Source organism: Leptonychotes weddellii, chromosome 3, assembly GCF_054177405.1.
Source record: "Leptonychotes weddellii isolate Sample4059 chromosome 3, ASM5417740v2, whole genome shotgun sequence".
Lineage (NCBI taxonomy): Eukaryota > Metazoa > Chordata > Mammalia > Carnivora > Phocidae > Leptonychotes > Leptonychotes weddellii.
The window spans coordinates 6,622,788-6,630,429 of NC_138371.1; positions in this window are offsets into that span (position 1 = coordinate 6,622,788).

The following is a 7,642-nucleotide window of genomic DNA, read 5'->3' on the forward strand; positions in this document are numbered from 1 at the left end:
ACAAACGCAAAAGTTTGACAGTACGCGCTGTTGGCGAAGCTGCTGGGAAACAGTCTTGTCCCTGCCTGGGGAGGGCCCGATGGCAGAAGCTCCAGGTAGGGCAGCAGGAAGTACCTGCTCAAACCCCTACCTGAATTACAAACGCTCTTATTTCATAACTAGCTCTTCGCCGAGGGCATTTTATCCCACAGATATGTGCAAAAGCACATTTATGGAATGATGGATGTACACAGATGTTCACTGCATGGTTGTTAGTGAGAGCAAAAAAGTAACAACCCAGGGCGCCTGGGTGGCTCAGTTGGTTAAGCGTCTGCCTTCGGCTCAGGTCATGATCTCTGAGTCCTGGGATGGAGTCCTACGTGGGGGGGGGGGGGGGGGTCCCTGCTCACCGGGGAGCCCGCTTCTTCCTCTGCCCCTCCCCCTGCTAGTGCGTGCTCTCTCTCTCTGACAAATAAATAAATAAATCTTAAAAAAAATAGTAACAACCCAGGTACTCATTGGAAAAGTGGCGCCACACAGTGGAATATTATGCAGCTATAAAAAGGGACAAGGAATCTATCGTTAGGGAAAGAATGTCAAGATAGATTTAGTGAGAACGATACCCAGAACAGTGTACACAGTATGCTTCCTTTTGTATAAGAAAGGAGGAAAATGAGAACATAGATTTTTATTTTCCTCAGAAGACCACACAAGAAATTGTAAAAGTAGCCGCCGAGGTTATGTGGGAGGAGACCAGGTGCATGGGGACAGCGTGGCAGGGAGGCTTTTTACTTCGTATTGCTTGGATTTTTGAAGCTACTGGATGTATTACCTACTGCAAAACATGTTTAAAATAGTATTTTAGGGACTTTGTTTCTTCCTGGAGGGCATCGCAGTACCTCGAGACGCCGGAGGAGGGAGCTAGTTGGTTTTCCTGGTTCGGGCCCGCCCTCAAGCTGGGACGGCCCGCGACGGAGTCAGTATGCGAGCGCTGGCCTGTTCTGAACGAACCAGGTTTGGCAACAGTTAGTTCGCACAACCAGCCTTCAGGGGATCTGAGGCTCAGCACGTGGGGCCCCACAGGCCGGGACTCTCGGCCCGGTGCTCGCAGGACGGCCCGGGACTCCGCGGGCGGGTCCTGGAGGAGTGACCCGAGGAGGGGACCGCGGACGGAGCGGGGGCAGCACCGGGAAGTGTCTGGCGCGACACCCGTCCCCCCGATGGGGGTTTAGGAGACAGGGCGCACGGCTTTGCGAGGACCCGCGGGCTCCGGGGCGGCCCGGCCGGCTCTAAGCGGCGCGCTCCCCCCACCCCTGCCCGGGAGGAAGCCCCTCCTCCGGCCGGAATCGGGCCGGGCGCCCCCGGCTCAGGAGGGCCGAGCAGGTGCGGGGCGCCCCCTGGTGGCGCTCCGTGAGAGACGCAGGCCTCGAAGGACAGAGAAGCCCGGGACCAGGTTCCAGCACCCCAGGGAGGCGTGGGGGGCTAGGGAAAACCAAGGGGTCGCACAGCTGGGACAAGAGATTCGAACCCAGGCTTCAGGGAGAGATCTTGGGGCAACCGAAGGAAGATCTCCGTGACTGCGGCTGTCCCCAGGAGACCCCCAGCCGATGGGCCGATGGGCTGTGGGAGCTGGTTTTGGAAGCACTGACCCGTAGCCACGCCCTCCCCCCGCCGCCCCCCCCCCCCCCGGTGCCCTCTCTGAGGCCTACCCATCAGAAGGGCACAGCTGCTCTGCCTGGCATTCTTCTGGGGAGCAGGGAGGCGAACCTCCTGCGTCTTCTGCCCTTCCATGATCTCTCTGCCTTGCCCCCCCTTTTCCCAAGGCAGCACCTCTCTGTTTCTTTTTTTTTTTAATTAATTTATTTTTTATTCTTATGTTATTCCCCATACATTACATCATTAGTTTTAGATGAAGTGTTCCATGATTCATTGTTTGTGCATAACACCCAGTGCTCCATGCAGAATGTGCCCTCCTCAATACCCACCACCAGGCTAACCCATCCTCCCACCCCGCAACACCTCTCTGTTTCTTGAATCACCTTCCCTGCTTAAGCCACAGCCCTGGGCAGCTCTACCCACCTGTGTAATCCCTTGGGAGCAAAATGGAGGATGAGCTGCATAATTTGCTGGGCCCCTTGTTTAACAATTATTAAGAATTTCAAAATGGTGATGGCAGAGCACTGAACCAATGGGGCGTCTGAGTGCAGCCTCTGTGAAGCTGAGTGGGACCGGAAGCCAGGGCTGCTGGTGAAGGTGGTGTTGTAAGGGCGGGGTGCAGAGGGGCTTCCTACCTCTAATCCCTGGCACACGAGCTCCTAGGCCTGGGCTTGGTGGCTCCTCCTCACCTCATCCTTGTGTCTGAGCATCTCCTCTGAACCTCATTGTGTCTGAACATCTCCCAGATCTTCCCCTCTCCCCACTCATGTGCACACACATACATGCTTGTGCGCATGTGCACACTGGGTCAGGGAGGTCCTCAGAGCAGAAGGCTGACCCATCTGAACCAGGCTGCTGCGGGCTTTGTTAAGCACTTACGTGCACTAGGCCCACTAAGCCCAAAGGTATACCCATTTTGCAGATGAACAAACTGAGGCATGGAGAGGTTGATGGCTTACAAAGTCGAGTCAGAATCCCCAGGTCTGGTCATGGAGCACTGGGGAGACCCCTCTGAGGAATTAAAGGGGGTGTAGGGACTTGCTCTAGGTATCATCTTGCTTACACAGTCCTGGCTTGGGGGAATAAAACAACAGTCATCTGTGAGGTTTGACGAACCATTAGCATGTGCCAGGCTCTGTTCTAGACATCCTACAGGTCCTGACTCAGGGATCCCTCACAGAGCTTCCCGCAGAGGGGGCCATAATCACCCCACTTTACAGAGATTCGAACCCAGGCTTCAGGGAGAGATCTTGGGGCAACCGAAGGAAGATCTCCGTGACTGCGGCTGTCCCCAGGAGACCCCCAGCCGATGGGCCAATGGGCTGTGGGAGCTGGTTTTGGAAGCACTGACCCGTAGCCACGCCACAGTCGGGTCACACACCCTGCTGGGGGTCACACAACAGAAAGGGTAGAGGCAGGATTTGAATCCAGGCAGGCAAGGTCTCCTGTCTGGGCCGGTACATGGCACACCTCTGAGGGTGCCAGGTGAGGCTGAACATGGTGACAGAGGGACAGGCTGCCCCATGGTCTCTCTGAGGTCCATCGCTGCCCCATTGTGCTCTCTCTCAGTCCCTCAGCTCTGAGTTCGGCTCTGGACCTGGCTCCATCTTCTCCTCCAGGGGTCCCCGACATCTCAGGCCCTGTGTCATTGGACCCACGCTGTGGGGAATGTGGGGTTTGACGAGGGAGGGTCTCCTCAAGCAGTGCTGGGGCTTGGAGCTGGAACCCTGGGGTCTGGTCCCCTCTCCCCCAAGAAGCAGGTTGCCCGGGGATGGGGTGCTGTCCATGTGGCCAGAGCCCCTGCCCCTCAGCCTGAGCCAGTTCCGACAGGGCCTCTATCCGCCCCCCATCTCCCACCAGTGCCTTCCCAGCCCAGGAGGCTCAGGGTCAAGTAGAAGGACCTTAAAGACTTGAAGCCATATGGCACCCTTGCCCCGTATGAGTCAGACATCTCACCTCTCTGTCCCCCCTCCCCAAGTCCTTGTCTGTCTCTCTCTCCCTGCCCCCCTCTGTCCCTCAGTGAGTCTGGGTCTCTAGCACAGTCTCTAACACCCCAACCCCTGTCTCTCTGACTCCCTCCTCCTCCCCCGCCTCTTCTGTCTCCGCTGTATCTGTGTCTCTCGTTCTTTCTCTGTGTGCCCCCACCCCCACTTCCCAAATCCTCTCTGGAACCACCCCCAGCAGCCCCCAGGCTTCCCAGGGCTCCGTTCTCAGGAAGCCTCCTCCCCTCACCAAGCTCTCTTCCCAACAGCGTTGGGGGGGGGGGCGGCGCGGGTAGGAGCACATTCCTGCTCGTCCAGGCCTAATATCTTAATGCAAGGCCATTACTCACCCGGAGTCCACGCAGGGCAGGCCTCTCCCCTCCTCGTTTGTCATCCAGAGTGAAGCCTCTGCGTTGTTCCTTGGGGATCAGATTAAGGCACTGACAGTCAGGATGAACAAATTTAGCTGCTGGTGCCGCCTCCTCACTCCCTCCCACCCCAGCCTCCCGGGCAAGTCCCTGAACTTTGAGTAGGGGAGGTCTGGGGCCGACAGAGAGTCCTGTTTCTCGCTTCTGCTCCTCCTCAAAGTGCCTGGCAAGGGATAAGAGGGTAGTAGGAGCTTTTCCCCTGAGAAAGGAAGAGGAAAAAAAGGCTTTTACCTGGATTCACTCCTGTAATCCTTACAACAACCCTGTGTGAAGTAGGTACAATTATTATCCCCATTTTACAGAGACTCAGGGACGCTAAGTGACCTGCCCAAAGCCACACAGCCAGTGAAGTCTGTCGTCATGGTGCTTTATATTTTTGCTAATGTTCTCAACACAGTGTCTGTGGGAGAGGGACTAATGTCATCCCCCTGTGACAGATGAGAAAACTGAGGTGTTTGTCCAGGTCTAGAGCACGTGGGCACAGCTGTGTTCTCCACCATGGTCCTGCCCTCCCTCCCTCCCTCTGGTCTCCCAGGGACAGGCTCAGCTCCGCACTGCTGTCTGCAGAGCAGGTCTGACTGTAGCCATTTGGGGGAAGCAAGAGTGGGAGGCTTCCTGGCCTGGCCTGTCTGCCCCTCAGTTCCATCTCTGGGACCCGATCCTCCACCAGGGCTCTGGGTTTGCAGGGGCAGGGTTGAGGAGAGAGTCACCCGTTGTTATCACACCTCTCTCTCTCAGGCCTCGTCATGAGCACCTTGCTGCCTGGAAGCCAGACCCCAGAGCTGAAAGCCAAGAGCTGTCTTCATGGGAGGGGCAGGGAAGGGGCTGTGGAGCCCACCTGGAACCTTCCCACTGCTGCCTGGACACCAACTCTTTCCACTTCCCACATCAGCCAAGTTCCCATAGTAACCACTGGCTTGTTGTCTCCTAGCAACTGAGTGGTCCTCAGAGGGGGAGGCAGAGCAGTGGAGAGTGGCTGACATTTGAGGCCAGGGAACTCAGGTTCACATTTGGGCTATGTGATGTCAGAGGTCTTTGGCAAGTCGCTTAACCTCTCTGAGCCTTTGCTTTCCCTTCTGTGAAATGGAGGTGATACTGCTCAAGGATGAAGCATTAGGGACAAAGCTGACAATCGGCGAAAACTGAAGGGTTATGCAAAGGTGTGGAATTAATGAGAGAGGGCCAGTGGGGCACTGTTGGGCCTGGGTGCGAGCGAGGGAGGTGAAGCCTGGGTCCTGGTGGGCCTGCGCCTCCGCATCATGAAGGACCCCAGCCTTGCCCGGCTGGCACCCCCACCCAGACTCCTCGGCCCTAGAGATCACCACGGGCCTCGGAGTGGTGTCCCCAGGGACTCTTTGGGAGAAACCACACCCTGGTGATAGTTCAGCCTCGTCCCCTTATCAAACTACAAGGCGCTGGCTACCAGAATCTGGTATGTTCTATGCCCTTGACACCTATAGCTTCATTTTACCCCACGGGCTAGGTTCGTTTGTTATTGTGGGGTTTCAGCTGTGGAACCCGGGGCTCAGAGGGGTTACGTTCTCTGCTCACCTTGGGCTCACGAGAGGCAGGGCTGGGACTGGAGCCCCGACTCTGAGAGCCAGATTCTTGACACCTCTTCCTTTGTGTCTCGCGTGTCCAGGAAGGAACTAGCGTGAGAGGGAGGGGTGACTAAGGAGGGAGGTGCGCGGAGAGGGAGGGAGGGAGACCCCGGGACAGGCCGGGGCACCTGAGGTCGGGGACACGGGGCCAGGGGACAGGATGGAAATCCCCCGGGCGCTTAACCGGCGCGGACAAATTGCCCGGCGGCTGCTCGTCCCGAGCCGCCCCCGAATGCTCTCGCGAAGGCGGGGTGAGGGGGGCCGCCGCGCGGGGCTCGGGAATCAGCCGGGTTTCTCGGCACCCGCCGGCGGAGGCGAGGGTCGAAGGGAGGGGTCGAGCCCGAGAGGCGGGTGCGAGGAGAAGGGGAGCCTGCGGCCCGAGTGCCCTGGGCCGGGGGCGGCCTGCGGGAGGGAGAGACCCCTCTGCCCTGTGCCCAGAGGCCCGGGCCCCACCCAGCCTGTCAGCTCCGCCGGCTGGCGCCAGGCCCTCGGTCCCTGTCCTCGCCGGGTTGGGGCAGAGGCCGAGCCGGACCTCGACCAATAGTCCCGACGGAGCTCGAGATCCCCGCCGCAGGCTAGGTAGGCCCCCTCCCCCACGCCGCCCTCCAGGCTGAACCTTCCCCGCCGCCCCGCCCCCCCTCCCCAGCTCAGCCCCCATCTGGGCCAGGGCCGAGGTCGCCGCGGCACCTCGGGCCGCTTGATTCAATTAACTAATTCCCGACAAGACAGATGTGCAATTCCCCGCCGCCTGCCGTTGGGCGGAGATGGAGCTCCCCGCGGGCGGGGGCGGGGCGATGACATCACGGCCCGCAGTTGACGTCATGGGCGCCCAGCCAGGAGTCCCGCAGCGACCTGGCCCTCCGCCGGCCTCTGCAGTGAGTGCTTGCTTGCGCGTGCGGTGCGCACACCTGTATCTCCATGCGCCACCCCTCTGGGGGACGCCCCGGGCCTCAGAGGTCTCCACGGGGTCCATGGTTTGGTCCAACTAGGCTGACTCCTAAGGGTGCGACGCCCTCCCACCCCGCCCTTCTCCTCTTTGCCCTCTGAATTTGCCACCCTCCCCTGGCCCTGGCCCCATGTCTCTTACCTTGGTGGAGCTTTCTGGTGAGTGCGTGCACAGTGAGGTCCACGCGTGTGCATGCACACCCAGGCATGCACACCCGAGTGCACACCGAGCCTACCTGGACACACAGAGCATGCTTCCAGGCAGGCACACAGTAGTACCCAAGTGCACACGCAGGGACACGGGGAGCCACACGTGCCCACACGTGTGCCCACACATGCACGCCCTGCAGGCGCCCCTGGCCTCTGCCCCAACTCAGGCTCTTGGGCCTCCTGCGGGGGATGAGGAAGGGGCAGCAGAGGGGGAAGGGAGGCCTTGTCAAGGACACCAGCAAGGAAAGGGGAAAAAAAAAATGAAGTGGAAGAAATAAAATCAAAAGGCTTTTAAGGCTGCTCTCCCCAAGTAGTTGATGTCTTGGCTGCGGTTGCCGGCAATGAAATATTGTGCTCTATGATCGCTTAATGCACAGAGCCCGGCAGCCCTCCCCCTGCTCAGAGGCAGTCCCCTCCCCTGCCCCTCCACTCCCCTCCAGTCCTGATCCTCCCTGGCAGATCTGCCTCCTTGTTCCCAAAGGGCCCAGAGTGTGTGGTGGAGGGGACAGCTGCTGCTCGCTTCCAGCCTGGCATTGACCCCAGGAGGGGCTCCAGAAGCCACAGCTGGTATGGGGACCCGAGTCCACCGCCTCGGCAGGAGGGGGAGCTCAGCTCTGGGCTGGGACCTCTGCCCATGCCGGGCGGTTGTGGTGCTCAGGGCTCTCCCTGCTGAGAGGCTGGGTCTGGGGGCCTTGGAGCTGAGGCACCCTCAGCCAGGAGGGGAAGGTCTTAGGATCCATGTGTGTCTCACAGGGATCTTTAGCAGCCTGGAGAGGCTGAGACTCTTGGAGACTCTGTGTGTGTGTGTGTGTGTGTGTGTGTGTGTGTGTTGGGGGTGGGT